Raw genomic sequence first — 20,978 nt, 5'->3', positions numbered from 1 at the left:
TCTTCCGATACCGAATTCGATTTGCGCAACCCCAGAGCCTTCTCCCTTTTTTCTTTTCGCTCCATCGACAAAAGAGGCTTTGCGCCCCCGACCCAAATCTGCATAAAATCCTACCGCCTCTTGCGTTCTCATCACTAGAACCAGAGACGGCGGCCGATATAGGCCGAACACCTACGTCTCTTTCACTCGCCCCTTGTTGTTTGCAGGTTGGTTTATCTGAGGGCGCGATGCTGGAGAGGTTTAAGGGCAAAAGGTAAACATCAAAGAACACACACGAAGCCAGCCCCGGCCGCTGGGGGACGGCGGGCGCACGTGTGTGTGCTAAAGACCCCGGCTGTTTGCTCTGTGTGATTTCCCTCTGGTGTTTCTGACGGAAAATACAGATATATATAAATAAAAAGTAATACATGTGCAGCCAGAAAAAATAAGATAGACAGACACTGCCGGCGTTGGAGAGAAAGTAGTGTAAATATACGTGTGTGTATCTGTCGGTCGGTCAGGCGAAAGAAAACTACGCGCCGCCGCTGCTAATGTCCCAGAGAGCTGATGCAGCAGTGCCCCTGGCGACTTGTCCTTTTAATATTGGAGCCGGTGATGAAATTTGACATCGCCGCTCCTGACGCTGGCTGCTCACAATCGGAGAGCACTGCACTTGGCTCCGAGCGCCCTAATAATGTGATTACGCTACACGCTGCTCTATTTTGAGGACATTTCCGCCTTCAATAATTGTATTTTATTGCACTCTGATTTGAAGAAAAAATGGAGTTCTTTTTAAATTGAAGACAAAAACCTAGAATGATCATTGAAAGTGGAATATTAAATTGATTTAAATTAGCAGTAAGGATGAAAATAAATTAAATATTTAATTATTTTTGATTAGAAGTTGCTACAGACTCGTTGAGATTTTTAAAATTTAAAATAAGACGGCTCTATAAATAATAAATAAACCGTAGTTTCTGCAAATCTGCAACATAGCTCACCGTGACCGAAATTGGTAGAGCCGCTTTTTTAATAATAATAAAAAAAATTATAATAATAATAATCAACGTGTTTTCATTCAATCATTTGTACGCCGACTTGTTCACTTTCATTTGTATTTAGTCATTCTATTTCCGGAGAGCCTCTTAAAATCAACTTCTTAAAAGACCATCTTGCGTGAAATTCATATTTAATATTAATAAATCTAGATTACTTCCTACCTTTTCTTGTGGTGAAGAGACGCCTAGGGGATAATCCTGGCTCCCGCCGGAATCTGCGAACAGGAAAGGTAATTTACGCTTAGACAATTGAGCGCAACAAACAAACCCCCTAAAAACACAAGCTTTTCTGAGAAGCGTCTGCCCTCTTCTCGTCTCTCTAATTTAACGGCAAAACTTTGCTCCTATGCACAAGACTTTCTTTCCCTCTCATTACACGCAAAGCCGACTCCCCGTCTCGCACATTAGTCACTTATTGCGACTCCCAAGAAACCATAAATCCACCGGATGATATTCCGTCCCCGACACGCGCCCCAACCCTAATCAAATTCCCACCACCGACGCCCAGCGCGTTGATCCAATTAAATTTTTCTCACTTCTCATGAATACTTCAGCGCCCGATGACCGGCCTGTCCGGCCGACACGAGTTTCCTTTTGACCCGGCCGTGTACTCGTGTGTTTCGACACATTTCGTCCTTGTGTACGCAGCCGTGCTTGCGGAACCAAGAAAAGGAAAAGAGCCCGGAGTGGCTTGGGGTGCGTGCGGAATACGCATTTGCGGCCAGAAACGCGCTGCCGGCCAATTTTCCGACCGATTTGCTCTAGGATGAATTACGTTTTCCACGTTTTCCAACAGTTGAGCACGTGAACCGTAAACCTCTGCGAGCCTGCAGCAATTTCGGTAAATTTTTGGAAAAGAAAATAAGCAAAATTTCTGGCAAATCATTACGTTTATGAGGTTTCAGACACTTCAGGCCAAGATGAGAAAAAACGGAGCTGGTTAAAAGTGATTTGAAGCATCCATTATTTTTTTAGGATATTGGACTAGTTTCTAAATTTCCAGGATCCAGGAAGGTAATTTATGACCGAATTTGACGAGTTGCAATTCTTTGCTTCTGAAATATAATTTTGAATTTCATAAATATCTCCATCAATGAATTAGCAAAAAAAAAAAAAAAAAAATGAGCTGCACAAAAAGTGTCTTTAAATAGTTTTTTCTCAATTTTTTTTTTTATAAATATTTGGGAATACACATATTATATTTCCATCGCAGAAAAAGATTTAATATTCAGTTAAACCCAAGATATCAAGAACATTTTTTCCTGACCGCCGGCTGGTATGTACACATGATGTTTGTTGACACACAGCGTTTCAACTTTACCAAACGCACATTACGTATTCCTCCTTTCCTGAGGAGACACACCAACAGCCACCTTGCCTTCTTTTCTCTTCCTTTTCTTTTTTCATCAAAATCGCATTTCACGCCTGCAACACTGATATTGCTTCTCACAGCATCCGAGGTGTGTGTATATGTGCGGCGGCAGTGTTTTGTTTCGCACGTTCCTGCCAGCGAGGGCGAGAAGCCTCCTTAAAAGGAGGAGAATAACTTTGGAAAACCAATTTGCAAGAAAGCGAGCGGCGGAGAGGCGTGCGGGCGGAGGTGCAATATTCAGCGGGCGCTACGCCTCTTATCACATGTTAAGCGAAATTAATTACAAACTACCGCTGCGCTGAGAGCGACAGAAAATTTCATCTCTCCATCAGAGGCGGCGTGTAATTTTAAATGATAATTCCGTCGACGTCAAGAAAGTGGAGCAGCGCGCGAGCGAAATTTAAAACGCTGGCCCACCCAGAAAGCCGACGTGAAAGCCCATAGGGAAAACCACTACCAAGGAAAAATTTGCATGCAAGAAAGAAGAAAGTATATGTTGTAATATTCAAATTTAACACCTTAGAGAATGCCTGTAGGAATTTTTCTTAATACTTTACATTATTGCAGAATGCATGATATAGAAAAATAAATAAAACAATTCAAATAAAAATCATAAAAATATTTATTGAAAATATCAGAAAATAAAAATAACTTCAATTTATTTAGATATTTTAGATCGTTGAGTATAGAAAATTTTATTTGAAAACAATTTCGTTAAAAGTTTAAGATTAATATTCACTAAATTCACTAAACTACTTTGATGCAACATATGTGGAGATATTTGTAATGATTGTTAAAAAGCGCTCAAGTAGTAGATCGTACAAATTTTTTGAGCATTTCATAGTGCATACTAAAGATCTACAAACAAATATTTTGATTTTTTTTATAAATATCAATTACAATAACAACACCATAAATATGCACTGAGGAGTGCTTCAAAATTGCACGATTGATTAATTTTGCAGATTTCTTACCATTACACATATCTCCACATACATTTTTCACATTTTACTTTTGTTTTGCACAGAATTTAGAAAAGATTTACTAATGAAATTTTATAAATTAATTTTCTTCAAATAAAATGTTCAAATTAAAAAATAAAATAGCTCCATTACACTGTACAAACAGCTTTAAACTTTTGAACAATTTCGTTCAGATTAAATGATTTGGAAATAAAATGAATTTGGTTTGAACCAAATTTCCCTTGTCGAAGCCGATCAAACGCCATGGTGAACCGTGTGAAATCGCACCCGTCGCGGTTTTCCCTTTGCTACGCGAGCACACCCTAATTTGAAAGGCATTATTTCGCGCTGCAAAATTTATTGCCAAACCGGCTTAATTCTCATCAGCCCGCCCGCACGAGGCCAACCCTTTTTGCGCGCACCACGCAAATAATTTAAAACCAGCACATAAGGGTCGCACGCTCGCTATACCTTTCAAACGCGCTGCTGGTTTAAAATGCACCGCTTTTTCTACTCAATTATACGGGACTCTCTTTGTTTCGCGTTTTGCGGGAGGATTAAAAAAAAGTCTAGTGAAACGCGTGTCCGTCCGTGTGTAAAATCAAGCCGCGAGATGACAGATTCCGGCCGGCGCTCTGTAATTGCGAATTTTTCAGCACCGTCGAACGAGCTTCCTCCCTTTTGGAACAATTAATTTTTATTCCGCTTTGCTGGAAGTGGCACTTTTGCCTTTGATAATTGAATAATTACGCCACCCGTCCAACTCGGTTTGCGCACGTTTGGCCGCAGCGCGACTTGACAGAGCGTGAAAGTTGGAGGGCGAGGCCTTAGGGGGTGAATTTACTTTTTTCGGTCGTATCTCTTATTTTTTTATGGTAGCGTTCAGTTGAAAAAAGTTAACATATAATAAATGCTAACAGAAATAATCTATTTAGCCACAAATTTAAGCGTTGCATTTTTTTAACCATAATTATAAAGCTCATTAACAAAATAATTTTATGTAATTTTATAAAATTGTCAAAGTTTCATTTTCAAATACTTTCAATAGACTTGAATTTTAAGTCAAGCTGTTTATTTATGTATTAGATATAAATTAAATAAAAAACTTATACAATATAAATTTTTCAAACCTAACGTAAAACATATAATTATACCATAATTTTGTCATTTTTTGTTTTTTAATCGTGTTTTAGCCTGGAATATAAGATATCATATCATGTTAAACATCCTTTTTAGACCCAGATTTCACTTCTGTCTCTCCCTTTCTCTCTTCCACGGCAAACAAGCTGCTAATCAATAGTTCCTAAAGCGGCCCGACGCAATTAAAAATCTCATACTGCAGCCTTTCAGAGTAGAAACCCGATGGCGGTTGCGTTTTCATCCGGGCGCGATTTTAATAAAACGAGCAGCAGAGCGGAAAAACCTTTAAAGCAAAGCCACTTGTTATGAAATAATTAAAAACTGCCGGCCGAGAGAGAGAGAGAGCGGTCCGAGGCCGCATCAAACGGCTCTGCCAATGGCACGGCCCGGCCACAGTACACAGACGCACCTTAGCCCGGCCGCAGTGTTGCGCCGTCAGACGGTCGGAGCCACACCAGTGACCAACCCGTTGTTCTCTATGTTTTGTTTCGGAATGTGTTTGTGCTGCTTGCAGTGAAACCGAGGGGTTGCAAATTAAATCGACCCCTGCGGCAGAAAAGGAGCCTCATCCTCTCACAATCCTGCAGCTAATTAGCATTGCAGTGCCGCCTGAATAATTCAACGCCGACTTTGCTCCAAGGCAAAATTCAAACATCACTCAAGGTCGCACACTTTTCCGGTCGGTCGGCTCGATTTCGGTGCTTCTTCACGCGGAAAATAACAGTATGCGTTTTGAAAGGAAACCGGGGCTCTTTCCACGTTGAAAACCTTCTTTCTTGTTTGGTTTTTGCAGGCTTCGGAAAGTTTGTCTTGTGGTTTAAGCTGCCTGCGTCACGGTTGGATAATTTCTGCAAACTTTGATCGAGATCTCGTGATTTGGGGAACTTGAATTTCAATTTTTGAATATATTATGAGCATTCAATAAATTGCTTTGTGTGAGAGCAGCGGAGATAAAGCCTGCGAGGGCGTGGTTATGCTGTTTGCTCGGCACACATGTTAAGCGCGTTGCATAACTTATTATTTGCTTGTCCATTATTTCTTGGCATGCGCAAGAAGAAAAGGCGCAATAATAGAAGGATGAAGAAAGATTTCAAATTTCATATATCGACTTTTGTTTTAATTTTTTTAAACGATAAAAATGGAAGACAGGCATGGTGCATGGGACTTTAAACTGTTTTAACTCGAGAGTTGCACATTCTTTGTTCTATAATTTCAAGTTTCAGTAATGCATTATTTAAAAAAAAACCGATATAATTACCTAACTGTGTTCATGATTTGATTTTCTTTTCATTTATCATGGTTTAATTGTTATTTAAGCATACAAATATAATTAACTTTTTTAGATCTGCTTACTTTTAAATTGTATTTTATAAATTAAAATGGTTTGTAACTACAATTACAATGCCGAAGAATAAATTCACATTCTCGCAGCTTACCGGGCTGGACACGTAACCGGAAGTGCGCTCGAGGGGGTGCCAAAGTGGCCAGGGCACGGACCACAATACAAGCTTAATGTGGGCGATATGCAGCGCTGGCGTGAGTGGCGATCGATTATTATTATTTCACATTGTTTGAGCTCGATGTATTGCTAGTCGGTCGGATCAATACGTTTGAAAGAGCGGCAAGACAAAGAGAAATGTGCAGCGCGCGAGATTGGAACGGAACGCTGCCGCTGGCCAAAAACTCATTTTTCCCATTGCGAAATGACGTTTCCGTATTAGTTACCATATTTTGTGCGGCCTTATGATCGCAATTTGTGTCAGCCGCAGATACAGATACGCGTGTTATAAATTGCGTGACGCTTTATTTATTTTTTGCTTTTCTCTCTCCATTTCCCTTGCCCCACCGACCGACCGGCTTTTATTCAAATCCATAGTCCCAAACAAAGCACCAGATTTGTTTTGTCTTGAGCAAAAAAAAAAAAAAAACAAGGATCTCAGTTTTTGTTTGTAAAAATTGAGATGAAAACCCACATTTAGGCACATTTGAATTACTCAAGCTGAATTTTCAATCACCCGGCTCATAAAATAAATTTCATCGATCGTTCCGTTTTACGCCCGTCGCCAAAATGTCGCTCCTTGAATGGATGAATTTGGAGCTTTGCCTGACGTTGTTAGTCGCGGCTGCTCGAATGAAATTTCTATCGCCTCCAATTACGCTCCATCCTCCCGCGAGCGCGCTTACACCACCGTAAAACTGCATATTAAGAAATCCGACTTTGAGCCCTAAACAATGTTATCACCGTAAAGGGGGTTGGAGAAAGGAAGACAGGGCAATTCGACCGGCACTCTCCCTCCGAGGTAATTAAGCGAGACGACCCGTTAAAGTTGATCACCAGCCGTGACCTAATTCACCAATTTAACTTTCCGCTTCAAGGCAGGTGAGGAACGACATGGGCATTGAATTACTTTATGCAATTCTAAAATGAATAAGATGACAACGCTGAAATTAATTACTCCCCTCTCAACTTGGGCGACGGAAATAAATTTGATCAAAGTTTTATAACAAATTTGCATAACCAGCATGGAGACTAAAAATTTTCCTGATAACATCGATCCCTGGCGTCCACATCGGCAAAAATAAACCATTTCGCAAATCACCGCAAACTAGGTCGACGCTTGGCCGTCAAATAGATGCGCAATTTTCTCCCGCCTGCCAAGTTTAATCAGGGAAACACGGTCTGCGGCGCCATTAGCTAAAATTAGGCGCTGTCAGCGGGTAAAACAGGCCAGATTCCTTGCCGCCCTGAATCAATGGCTCATGAAATGTGTGGTCGGTGGTGGAGCACAGCCCTAGCAGCCTGCTGCTCATCACCGCCGATGGCAACAAACGGCCCCGCCAACAACAATGGCGAGCGCACTGCAGCACACTCATTCAGTCCCTTGTGCATCGCAACTGGGACCTTCTTTGCGAAAGCGGGGCCGAGAGCTCCAGTTCGAAACTGTGTCGCTCGATTGCAGCAGAATTTGAATTTAACTCAACGGGTGTAAAGGAAGAACATATAAATTTTAGTTTGTAAATTAATTCAAAATTGAAAAGGCTAATATTTTATTGCATGAAATTACTTAAAGTGTGAATGAGTTTATATTAGATTCGTAATATTAAAATATTTGAAAACAATTACAGATCATAAATATTTATATTGATTTCATCAAAAAATAGCGGTTATTTCATAAAAGTTTATGGAATGGTAATATTTTATTTAAGTTAATTAAGTGATTGATATATTAATTTAATTAAGAATGCTTCAAATACAAACAAAAGGGAAACATGATTCTTTTAAAGATTAACGATGATAAAAATATTTTCAACCGAATATTTTTTCAAGTCAATGACAGTGGAAACAGAGTTTTTTGGTTTGATGCTATAAATACAAACCAATTTCAGACGCAGCAAATCGATCAAAATTTTCAAGATTCGTCAGAACCCCTTGAGAGAAGTCCCTGCCTGCTTGATCAGCAACCGAGCTTTTCTCTTTTCAGCTCTCCAATCCCCGCGTACCGACCTACTTAGCAGCCTCGCAAGCAACCCTTTCTTTTCACGTTTTTCATTTGCGCCGCATGATAATTCCTCGCTCCAGCCTTGTTTGCTGCGCCACTAAACACACTTCACAGTCAGCGAATTAATAATGGGGAGCGACGTCGTTTGAATTTCATGTCTGCGCCGGCTAACAAACCAGGGCGGAACGAAAAGCTTCTGCGGCTTTTGTATGTATTTATTTTGCAAAGAGCAACAGCAATTTCGCGAGTGCTTTCGCAAGATGCATCACACTTGGCTAAGCAGGAATCAGGATTCAGCGTGCTGAATTGCGGTTGCTGATCGTTCGCAGCGATAGAGCTCGTAATCAGTATTGAGCAGCGAGCAATACTTTGCACCGACTGTGCATTCGAATGCACCCCCAACAATACGGACTTGGTCCAGTAACTGCAAAAAGCGCATGCAATCAATACAAATTGTGATTCGGTGCATTACACATAAAATTTCCACCCTTCTGCTTCCCTTCATGAAGTTTTACTTAATTTACAAACAAAAATGAGTGCTTAGAAATTTAAAAAATTGTATAATTTTCTAAGTTACAATTTTGAAATAGTAAAAAAAAAAAATGCAAAGAAAAATTACTAGAAGTTTTCAAAAAGTTGGACATAATTATTCTTCTTTAGTTATATTAAATAGAACATTTAAATTGTTTTGTAACTTAAAAGTTTTTTAAAAAGTATTGATAGCTTACTTGTACCGTGTTTTATCTACCAAGATGAGTAGTATTTTACAAGTCACATTTTCTAACCAGCAATTTTTCCTTGAAAGTTGAAATCTTCACACATGAGTTATGCGTTTCAATGGAGCTCCTCCTTTCCCATCTAATTCGCATTCAACGCAAATTGCTCTTGCTCGGGCTCTAAATTTTGTGAACCGATTCGCGAGTTCCACTCTTCTTTCTGGGTCAGGCCGCCAAATGGCGCAAATTCGCATTCTGTTGCCGCAGCCGCGCAACTTTTTCTTATTACACACGAAAGACATTTCTCCAGAGGTCCTCTGCTCAGCTGCTACGTCGGGGGAAGAGGAATTTTCCAATTTGAATAAAATTTATGCCCGTCTGCCGTCGCCGCCATTGGCCCAAAGAAGACGCCCCAAAGTCAATTTCGCAAAAGGGAAATACGACCACCGATAAATTCGGATGCATTCAAAGGCCATTTATTGATGAAAGTTTTAATGCGGCTGCTCGCCTCCTTTTATTTTCGCGTTGTAACAATATGCCCGGCCCAGGGCGCGGTAATGCGACGGCTTTATAAGCCGGCTTGCAATAAAAAGTTTAGAGTTGCCGCTGTAAATCAGCCCATTATAGTGCCTGGGAATAAAAGAGCGGTGGGTGACCTCGCGGTGCTGTGGAAGAGAGAGGGAAAAAACGTTGACTTCTGCACAAAACTCGAGACTCCCTTTGAAAGGGAAAACTGCAACAACGTGCTTTTCCAATTGCTCAATATGCAAATCTGCCGCCGCTCCTTAACAATGCAAATTGTGTTTCAGAACAAAGGGAAAGCGATTCTGCTGAGTCGAGAGCACCGACGGGGGAAACACGTTTGATTAAAAAATTGTTGCACTGCACATGCTACGACATCAGCATACAGATTTAATGAACTCTCAATGGAGATGTTTCTGTAAAATTTTAACCGATTTTTTTCCCAAAAATATTTTGGCAAAAACCTTTTTTAGTGAAATGCTAATTTAAAATTTCACGGGAAACGATTCTGCGTAATTGACGTGCCCCGCTGTAATTACTGAAGCGGCAAAATTTTACGAGAAAAATCGCATGATTAAGTCGACATGGTGCCGAGAGCAGCGTATGTTTAGGAATTTTATCTTGCCGACGCTAATAAGATAGATAGGGCTGAATAAAGTTTAACGGCGCAGCTCATTTTGCCGAACCTTAAACTCGCCGGGAGTTAAAAACACCCCTAACTTTTCATACAGGAATTTCAGCCAGCGTTAAAGGCATACTTGAGTTTTACGTCTGAGCCCATGAAAATATGCCTCGGCAGGAAAGTATGCCGCCCGGGAAAAAAGGGCGTTCAAAAGAAATAATTTCTTTTTCAAACTTTTTTTACTTTTTCGCTCCCCCTTTCTGCTGCGCTGTCCGCGCGTCTTGACGCACGTGTCGAAAAACTCGGAGATTCCCATTGCCGCGACGCGAGCGAATGTTAATGGCGCGGTGGCCGTGTTTTCAGGCTCTTTTTGCGAATGCACCGTTATCTCTCCAAGTCCATTTTGGACGGCAATTTCCTTCGCTCCGGAAGGTTTTGCTGAGCCCTTGTAAGAATGAGAGATGATGAGGCCTGTTTCATCCCAAGACAATGCAGTCGTGGGGAGGAAAGAAGAAAATGCGATTCTTCGGTTGTGCCATCTTCCTCTCCCGTACGATTCTCAAATGCAAACAAAAGTTTCCTTCCTCTATCTGCGATGCGCCACCCGCGGAATAATGGACCGCGGCGTGCTCGCGCGGGGGCTGGGGAGATTTAAAATATTAATTTAACTGCTTGTAACGACAAAAGCCGCCCCTCGCGAGATGGAATTTACGTGTATTTGCTGGCGGGGCGGGCGCACTCATTCGTCTTGGCAGCGCAACATCATCAATTTTCTACCTTGGTAAAGGAGGGATCAGCATCTCCTTGCGCTGCAGCATCACGTTCTGCCTCTATTCAGAAGCAACCAAGAGACGGTTTCATTTATGAATTTGGACGATTTAATTCTGCTCAATTCGCATCTCAAAGGAGAGTGGGTGTATATGGAGGATATGTAAAGTAAACACATGGGAACGAGCAAATGTTTCCCTCAGGCGAGATCACGTAAATAGAAAGTTTTCGTGTGAATTAACAAAATTAATAGACGAGGAAATTATTCCTCACATGCTTTGTGTTAAGAATGACTAAGTTTTGGTAGAAGTGAAATAAATTTTGGTAAATTTACTCTAAATATCTTATTACATAATGAGTTCATGATTTTGATTAGATTTTTTTCCTACGTTTTTAATTTATAAATAAATAAATTATTTATCTTAATTATTATTATTTGAAGTATTAAAATTAAAGACATTTCAAATAAAATTTTAATTTCAGTAAAATCTTTTTTTTAAATGGTGGATAAAATTTTCATAAATAATAATAAAAAATTCTTAGTGAATATTTAATTTGACTGTGCTAATGACCATAATTTACATTAATATTTTTCTTATAAAAAATAAATATGACTACATCAATATTAAATTGATCCTCCACACAAGAATTTTAATTTCAGTTTTGAGTACTTGTTTCTTTTGGTTCAGTCCGCATTACTCTGATTAAAATGCCGCAAAGTTAAATGAACAGCAGAGAACTGGGTCTTTTGTATTCCAAAGAAAAGCTTCCGCGTCTCCAGCTTCCAAATTCTGCACAAGAATTGGAATCCATCATCCCTGAAGCAGAAAGCGAGCGGGTTTCTAACTTTCCAAGGTAGAAAAGTGACGTTGAAGGGGCGTGCGCGCTCACACATTTACATGGTAGGCCCGTCACAAAAAATAACCCTTGCTTCGCACTAATGAATCTTTGCAGGCACCTCGCCCTTTAAATACGCCTCCGTGAGGAAGAACGCAGGCAGTGTGCTTTATGTCACACCGAGGAGGAGGAAGTTTAATCCGCCCGCCCAGCCCCTTTCACAGCACCATTTGGCACCAGATACACACACGCCCTGTTGGAGCAACTTCAGCCCCCATGAGCGCATCTGACACGACAGGGCCGTCTAAAGAACCGGCTTTGGTGCTCAAAAATGCGTTAAAACACGTTATTAAACACGACTGCATCCTTTGAGAATATAAATAATATATATTAAAAAGTTAATTTATTTATAAAACCATTAAATTGATAATTTTAAAAATTAGAGTTTAAAAAAGTTGTTATTAATTTAGTGATTAAACAATTCTAGGCATTTGCTCCATATATGCCATATATCTTGGAAGTTTGAAACCCGATTGTGTCAGCCAAGTTTTCCCCCTAGACCAGCGTCTCAAGTTGCCTGGCTTGCTTATTAGAGGGTTCCACGAACCTAGCTACCGACGACAACTTCTTCGCGTGTATGTAATTACAAGACGTCGGTCGGGCTGCGACTCATATGATGTGAACCAGCAGCATCTGATAATACAGCTCCACAGCTGCATTGGGCAATCATCTCCCATTCTGCATCAAATTATGTTTTACGAGCAAATAACGCACCCGCCCGTCTTTCAGGCCGCCGGTGAGGCTAATTTCGTGTCGCATCCGGGATCAAAGGGCCTCAAAAGTTGGTCACCAAGCAAACAAACAAATGGGAAACTCCAACAAGACACCGCTTTTTACGTACACAAGGTGCGCGCGTCAAGCTTGGCTGCAAGAAGAGCTTTCATTTGCCAACAAAAGATGGAAGGCTTCGTTTGCGCACCGAGCTTTGAAGTTTGAACTAAAGTTTGCGGAAGTTAAATTCGCGCTGTATGCGGTTTTTATTATGACATTAAATAATCAGCTTACACCATTTTTTGCCAAATTTGTTTTAGAAAAAAATCGATTAAAGATGAATATTCATTTATTGTATACTTTTAATGAGGAACCTGGAGGAACTATAGTATTGTAATCTAAGTAAACCTCAAATGAGGCAAAAATTAATATTGATTTTTTTGGGCTTTCAAATTTTATGAACATTATTGTAAGCTGTTTTTAATGTATTTTGCAAATTTCTTTGCAATTATAGCCAGAAATTAGAGGACAAAATTATTCCTTCTCTCGTTTCTTGATTTTTTTTTTCAAAAATATTTATATCTTGTGATAACTTAAGCCTTTCATAATGAAATTCAGTCGAGCCCTGGTCGAGCCAAAATGTTTAGGACTGACACATCTTTTCAAGAAAATTTTACGATGTTTGTTTGTGTCGCAATTTTGGCAAATTAATAACTGACAACGAAATAATTTCTCTATCTGGAGGCGAAATTTTGCTCGCAGGGCTAACACAATTAGAGTCGCTTGGCGAATTTGCAAAATAATTCGCACAGCGGAGGAAAACAAACAAGCATAATGTGCCAAACAAACAAACAAAGTACGCACGCGGAGATTTGTATTTAGCTCGTTTCTCTCTGTTCCTTTTTATATAAAATTAGGTGGATTTTAATGAGAAGCCGGGTCATACAAGCGTGAACTGGCAATTTTGTGTCATCGCACGGTGCTGGTGGCAACTCGTCGTCGCCGGATCATGAGCTTGCTTGCAAGAGCCACCTTATTAATTACAACAACGTCGTGCACCAGCTTTATTATACACACGCACAAATATCTCTCTCTCACTGAATGTACCGCGCGCAGCATCCACATTAACAACGCGGCCGCTCATTAAAACGCAGGCCGACTTTACGCAATTTCCACTCTGCAGAAATTGTTGTGGAAATGCCGTGTTTGCGGCGCACGCACAACATTATATAATACATATTCGCACTTCTTCCTCGGCTGCGGGTCACCCAGAGCTTTGCCACGCTCGTGCGGCCAGATGTAAATGTCGGCCGTTTAATTTGTATACAACAGAAAGGCAGCTCGCAATTAAAAGTAACATAGTTGAAAAATGTCATTTCGTTTAACGCGCTTGCGGAATCGGTGGGAATTCAGCAAACCATTTCCATAACCACAAAAGCTTTTTTTTAAATGCTGGGATTTTTTGTAATTAGAAGAGATTGGTGTGACATTTTATTTTATTTTAATGATAGTTTCAATTTTATGCGGACAATTATAGTAATGGAAATTGATGCAGTTAATTATTGGCATGATTTTACAATCAGAAAAAATATTAATCTAAAGTGGATTTGATGTATTTTTATGTTTTAATTTAGTTCATATCTTTATTATTTATTTTAATTCATCATTTTCCAATATTGAGTTTCATACAAACGATTGATTATTTTTTTTTCATTTCTGACAAGGAAATATCAGAGCCGGTTGCAATCATATTACCCCAGAGAATAGATTCAAACGGGACTGACAGCATTAATTTGCCAAGGTTGAGCGGCACATTTTCCGCTCCGGAAAAGTACCATTCAGCTGCCTTTTTCGATTTTTTCCCCAGAAAGGCATCAAATTTCCGGTGCTCTTTTTGTCATGTTGCGCGTCTCCTTCCCGCGGCACAATTATTCAGATGTGCGCTGCCGACGTGCAATTAGCAATTGCCACGCGACACCGAGCGAGAGTGAAGTAGTTAGTGCAACTGGATCCCCTTGCACCTCCAAGCGCACAACTCGACACCGTGTGTGCCAAAGAAAGAGAGCACCGGCGGCAGCGGCAGCGACCCTTTGCCTCTTCCTCAGCCGTGCTCACTCGCCATCAGGAAATGATTGAATACATAAAAGTGGCTGCGCACCGGTTGTAGTAATTGCATTTTCCCTCCTCTCGCCTGTATTGTGATCAGTCAAGTGCGAACATTTGCGATAAAAAATCGCAGGTGCTTGGCAAGCTATTGATTTTATGCGTTGGGGCTTTGAGGTTTCATTTTGGGGGACATTTTATTCTCTCAAAATTGTGTTTGTATTTAAGTAGTTCAACTACAATTAAATCAACAACGGATTTATGACAAATTAGAAATTAATATTAAATCAAACTTTAAAAGGTTTCTCTTATATAAGATCTTATTAAACTCGTTAAGAAATAATTTGAAATAATAAATTACGTATTTTTTTTGTCTGGATGCAAAATACTTATAAAATCTATTTTTTCAGTTTTATTATACAAAATGGTTCAAAAAGCCAAGCTTTGAAATGGTAACTGAAGCTATTTCAAAATGAAAAGCCCACTTCTGGGCAGTGTTTGCCATCAACAAAGATATATCCTCGGGGCCCTCACAACCGCAAACAAAATCTCCAACCGACCAAACAAGCAAAATTACTTAATCGGAGGCGAAACTCGACACCATTTTTCCAGCACTGGCTGCCCTCCCCGTTCGGATCACTCGATTTTTGTTGTTGACGAGACGGGAGAGCGGCGTTTTTTGCGCCTCCCTGCGGGCTGGCAGCTACGCAGCACTCGGCTGCGGTTTTCTCCCCTGCTCTCGGATCCGACTCTCAACACGCGCGCGTTGCTGTTTTGTGAAAAACCATAAGTTAAAATCCGCTTAAATATTAATGAAAATTGATATTGTGCGGCTGCGAGCGAGCGAGAGAGAACGCGCTGCTTGTTCGGCATAGCTAATGAGCAGGCCAGGCCTTGTTTGCAGGCTGAGCCGCAACACACCGCTAAACTCTCCGCCGCCGTCGCTGTTTACACTCGCATCTGCACTCGAGTTTATCAGATTTTCGCCGGCTGCCGCGGCACAATCGATGCACGGAATGTCAACGACCAGTGCATTATTTTGCTGAGAACGATCCTAATAATTAATAATAATCTAGATCAAAGTTTCTTTGAAGAAGAAGAACTTCTTCTTGAGCTGCTCTTTGCTGCAGAAATTCCCTTGGGGAGGGTGAAATTTCCGCTCTCGCTCCGTCTGCAGTGCATGTTTAATGAAATAGCCGTAATTCTTTAATTTAGTCCTCCCCCGAGGCGGCTTAATTGCGCATAGTTCCAGTATGCATACATAATTTCACGTAAACTTTTCCTATCGAAATATGCAGCCGCATTCCGGCGGCAACTTTCTGCCAGGAGCGAAATTTCGGCTGAGAGAGGAAAAATGGCCTGCTCTCGGTATTGATCACGAATAAATTAGTGACGGCACTACTTGCTAACGATCTTTTTATCTCGACTCGAATGCATAATCAAATAGCCTGTATGTAATTCAATTTTCGTCCAAGCCTCTTCCCTCCTTGGCACTGACGCGCACTCACTCGAAATTAGTTGCTGCAAATTAAAAATTCCCCTCGTGCAACACGCGTTCAAATATTTGCACACCGCAAGGGAAATGCGGGAACTTTTTGCTCCAGTAAAAGTGCCTCAAAAGTCTGATTGAGTTGATAACCGTTGTTTAAAAAAACGTCAAATATGGGCCAAGTGCAAATAGGCTAGATTAATTAACAGAGAAGAATTTTTGTCATTATTTGAATGGATTTATAAGACTATTAGAAATTATGATATATTATATATTACGCAAAGTGAAATAAAAGAGAGATTTTGTTCAGAATCAAATAATCTACAGCAGAACAATGATAGCTAGAAAATCAAGGAGAATTGTTCATATTAAAAGGAATCAATTATAATATACTCATCAGGCTATGGTTGATAATGTTTGAACTTTGCCACGGCGCTGAAATGAAAACTGATCAATGTTAAAATTTATAAAATAATAATAATTTAAATCGCACAAAAAAATATATTTGCTTTACTTGTATCTTTCTTTGCAAAAAATTGTTTTCATCATCTCCACATAGCCACAATCCCATCCAATCCAGCGCAATTTAAATCTATTTTGATGCATATCATGTTATTGCCCTTGATATATAATATATTTTTTGCAGTCGAGATTCAATCAGTTCAGAGGTTCACTTCTACAGCTACAGCGGAATTGAAAAATTGCGGGCAAAAAAGGGGCAAACAAGCGGCAATTGCGCGGCGCAACCCCGTCTGGCTGGAAAAATAAAAATCGCGCAGAGTTGGCAGGCTGCTTGCTCGGCAGCCAAGTTGGCCATTGTGTGCCGCTGCCGTTATTGACTTTGGTCTGCCGGGCGTTTGCGAGTACAGTACACACACAGCCAGCAGTGAGTCCTCTGGTGCGATTTGATATTCTGAACGCAAGCCCGAAAGCAGACATGAAAACACGCCATCACCGAGACGGAATAAGTCTCTAATGCTGCTGTATAGCGTTGCCCACAAAACCCGCGCTGGCCAAGCAAGCCAGGCCAGTGTTGAAATAAAAAATAATTGCCTGCCTCTGTGTTTTTCCGTCGGCCCATACATGTGCACGCATTCGGCAATTACCTCAGTCTGAAAACTGGAATTCCACACTGATGGGCAGACGCGCATGATCAAATATCTTTTTTTTTAATCTCCAAAACACTAAAGCATGATATTTAAATAGAAAAATTACAAAAATAAATAAATAACTTTCTGATGCACATGATTTTACTTGCAATTTAATTTATGACTTTCTCTATTTTGTTGATTTAACATTCGTATTCTTTAAAATAAAATAAAAACAATAGGCATTCATTTAAATATGATTCTTAATGAATAACATTGTCTTTTTATTTATTTGACATGGTTTAACATGCAACTCTTCAAGGAGCTGGAAACCATATATATGAAGTAAACTTCAGTTTAATACGCAACAGTTATGTAACAACTGTTGGTCAAACTAAATTACGAAGACCAATTTAAATTTATTTTACATATTTCAATAATATTAGATTAGTTCTTAACGATCGAATGTATTTTAAAATATTCTTCAAAATATACCCTAATTCCCTAATTATTGGATTTCAATAATTTAAAATAAATTCCATAAAAATAATTTAAAATAAATGCCACTAATAAAAAAGGGAAACTTTCTTTTTATAAATCATTGTCAGAATAAATTTTATAATCTTAAAAACCACTTTTTAAACTTTGAAAAGAAGGGTTTTTCCTATACATTTTCATAAGTAAGTAGCGCAGCTGGTTTACATACAGAGACAAGTTACAGTGGATTGCATAAATGGAAAAATGAATTCAGAATCACGTTTTCCCAACAGGCACATGCCCCATATATTCCGACGCCGGCGGCTTTAATGAGTGCAAGGCAGTAAAACTGCGAGAGCCTCATATTTTAATGAAAAAACGCGCTCCGTAAATCCCTGCGCTTCGTTTATTCACGTGCTCCGCTGACACCCAGCATATTCACGCTGCGCATTCAAACACGGAGCGATTTTCCACGACACGCTGGGATGCATCTCTGCCCTTTATATCTCATGCAAATGCAGGCCGGCACGATTGCAAAGTGTATAAAAATAAAACTAAAGCTTGATTCGCGTGCGAGTCGACTGGCCGCCGGCAGCGATTGATTAAAATTCACCCCGAAAGGATATGCGCTCTGTACAGTGTTTAATCACCGAATTGCGCGACAGTCTGCATGCAATATCGGCGTGAGTCATCGGCCAGCCGCTTTTCATTTGACCCTCCGCTATCCATTGGCTTTTAAGTGGTTTTTTTTTTCAAACAACCTCGATCGCAAGCTAAAAAAAAGTAAAATAAAATCGTGGCACGTGTCGCTTGCGTTCTTTGGTTAAAAGAAATAAACATTTTATATTATGGAAACATGCAAGGTTGACTAGAATTAACACAAAAATTTCCAAACATATTCAGTTTATAAAAGAATAAAAATAACACACATAAAAAAATAAATAATAATTTTTTTAATCTTCATTGTTATGAAATTGTTGAATGCATTATTTATTTATTTTTTGACACAATAATTAAGATAATTAAATAAATAAGCATATTGATAGATTAACTAAAAGTGAGAGTAAAATTATTTTACATTACTTTTGCCACGAAAAAATTGGATTGAACCATCTGTTTCATATTTAAGGTGTGTAAATTAACACACAGAAGAGCTGAAAAATTAAAATTAAATGTCTCTAATGCCGAATATTTTGATTGTATTTTATTTAAAATGTATTAATTATTTATTTAAGCCTTTGGTTTTCAATAAATATTTAATTCATTTAAAATTATCTCAAACCATAAATAAAATAGATACAAGATTCAAATTAAATTCCCCGCAATATTTTTATCTTTTACTCAAAAAGTTTATGACCATGCCGTCTACTATTGAAAATCTTAAGATTTCTTTTTACGTCCCTAGCCTTATGTAATCCAGCTCTTGCTTTCGAGGGCGGTCGTTTGTTTTCCCGGAAAACACGGGGCTGAGCATCGCGTTCTAATTAATGTGCCGGCGCAGGTGTTCCTCCTGCAGGACGTGCGTCTTACACGGTATAATAAATCGTCCAAATTTTCCCGAATTGGGCATCTTGATGTGCCGCGGCGGAATCTCGGAAACGCCAGAAAAACTACCCCTTAAGTAAGCACCGCTTCTTGACTTTCTCGCCAAACTCGGCGGCACAAAAGAAGAAGATGAAAAAAGAAAGAAGACGCCAAGGAGCGGGCAGGAGTCCTCTATGCATGAGTCGAAAAGAAAATACCCCACGACCTTCCGCTTGCGCGCTTTAATCAGTCAGGCGCGAACAAAAGAATGTGAAAAGAAATAAAGAAAGAAGGCCGGTTAGGTGGGCACTTCATTAAAACTCTCACACGTTTGTTCCTCTTTCTTTCTCTCGGCTCGCTCGGGGAGGGCACTCACTTTGCGGGGGCGCGCGTGCCACCCTCCCTGCCTGCCCATGACTCACTCGTTCGCTCCCTCTCCGCACACCCCGACACGCACGCAGTGCGACTGACACGGCGAGCCCCGACTCGGGGGCGGCTTACCTGAGCGCAGGTGGACCCTTCGGGCGTTGGGCGCGGGTGCTGGGGGCTGCGGGCGGGCCGACAAGTGCACTGCGGCTCGGCAATCGGGGCCGCGAGGAGCGCGACTGTGGTTCCGGAGGCCGCCACTTGGGGTGTGTGTCGTGCAGCCAGCCACTGCCGCTTTGCTGCTGCTACCCCCGTAGCCACCGAGTGACTATCATCCCCCTTGTACCATTGATTGGTGCAGAGTTGCGCCTGCTTGCTGTGCTAGCGCCATAATAAAAGTTGCCGCCGGGGCCGCCTGCGCCGTGGGCTTGATACGCAACGCACGTTTTTAATTCTCTACTTTTTTAAAGAATTGTTACTTTTTTCGAATCACCAAAAATTAATTTAATTGGTGATTTAATTAAAAGATACAATTAGTTGGAGGAATATTTTTGAATTTACAGAGAATACAATGTACTTATTTTATAAACCGGGTTTTTATAATTTCAAAATTTTTCCTATACTCCTTATGTCATTGTAATGTTTTATGGTTTCATATTTCCACTATATAATATTGTATTGTTTTATTCTAGGAGAAATATATTTTACAATTTTTTGTTCACTTGTTCTATTACATTTTGAAGTAAATTATTACAACGTTTCACTCATATATATCAAACTGAATTGAATTTTGTAAAAATTAGATAAATTTTAGTGATCTAATAAAATTTTACATTCATTACGTTTGAAAGTCATATACATTTAATCGGAATGACCAATTTATCGTTAAATTAGAGATAAAAAATTATCAATATTGGTGGGGGAGCGTCAATTTTGCCGTGTATATAAATGTGCCCGTCTTGAAGAGTTAATGAGGCATCCTCCAATTCAATCCTGTGATGAACTTTCCACTTTGCGCGGCTGAAACTTTTCAGACCGTCTATGTAATAAGTTTTGAGGCCGCGGTTTGAGAGGGTCCCGCTTAGACCCTGCTCCGGATCGATCAAAATGAGGAGAAACACGCGCTCTTACACTACAGCACACATACATTCGGATAGACACCGAGTGAAGACTGCCGACTGGCTGGTACGGACACATGGCGGGCGATTTTGTGCCGAAAAGGCCGGCGGATCAAAGAAAGAGCTTTAACGCCAATCGGAACGTTAATGGGTCGCCGCCGCCGAGAGCCAAATAATGAGCGCAAGGGGACGCAAATTCATTGCTAAAAATCGAGTTTTGCGGAGGCGTGCGACTTTTAATTGGATTGTGCGTGCTTGAAGCCGTCGGCCAGGCCTTTCTGCAGAGAGCTTTTCCACTTCAAGAGTCTCCAATCTCAGTTGTATTTTTTCGCACTTAAGTCTCTCCGAGTGAACAAAACATAATCTTTACTGGTTGATTGGAATTCGATAATGTTCAAATAAGTCTATGCGCAATTTTCATTCTAATTAGATGCTACTGACAATAGCTGCTACTGACCTAATTTCCACTTGTAATTAGTGCTTTTGGCTTTGGTTCAAATTACCCAGCAAGACTTCTGGTGCAGCGAGAACTGTTGGTTATTGCCCCTCACTCCTCACAGGCCGTG

General features: G+C 40.2%; 1 protein-coding gene across 11 annotated transcripts in view; it reads right to left on the bottom strand.

The window, feature by feature from the left end:
- LOC132205387 (amyloid-beta A4 precursor protein-binding family A member 2-like) overlaps positions 1–20,978 on the bottom strand; it is a 118,433-nt gene that overhangs the window by 73,058 nt on the left and 24,397 nt on the right. For 10 of the 11 annotated variants that reach the window (XM_059634409.1, XM_059634412.1, XM_059634413.1 and 7 more), the window contains exon 2: positions 1,200–1,252. The gene's annotated coding sequence lies outside the window, so the exon portion shown is untranslated. Of the gene's footprint in view, positions 1–1,199; positions 1,253–19,429; positions 19,570–20,978 lie in introns of those variants that run through there. The other variant, XM_059634410.1, reaches the window with a different exon arrangement.

This window comes from Neocloeon triangulifer, unplaced genomic scaffold (assembly GCF_031216515.1).
Source record: "Neocloeon triangulifer isolate White Clay Creek 2 clone unplaced genomic scaffold, ASM3121651v1 ptg000002l, whole genome shotgun sequence".
Classification (NCBI taxonomy): Eukaryota; Metazoa; Arthropoda; class Insecta; order Ephemeroptera; family Baetidae; genus Neocloeon; species Neocloeon triangulifer.
The sequence above is the reverse complement of the archived record's forward strand: the minus strand, read 5'-3'. Positions and strand labels throughout refer to the sequence as shown.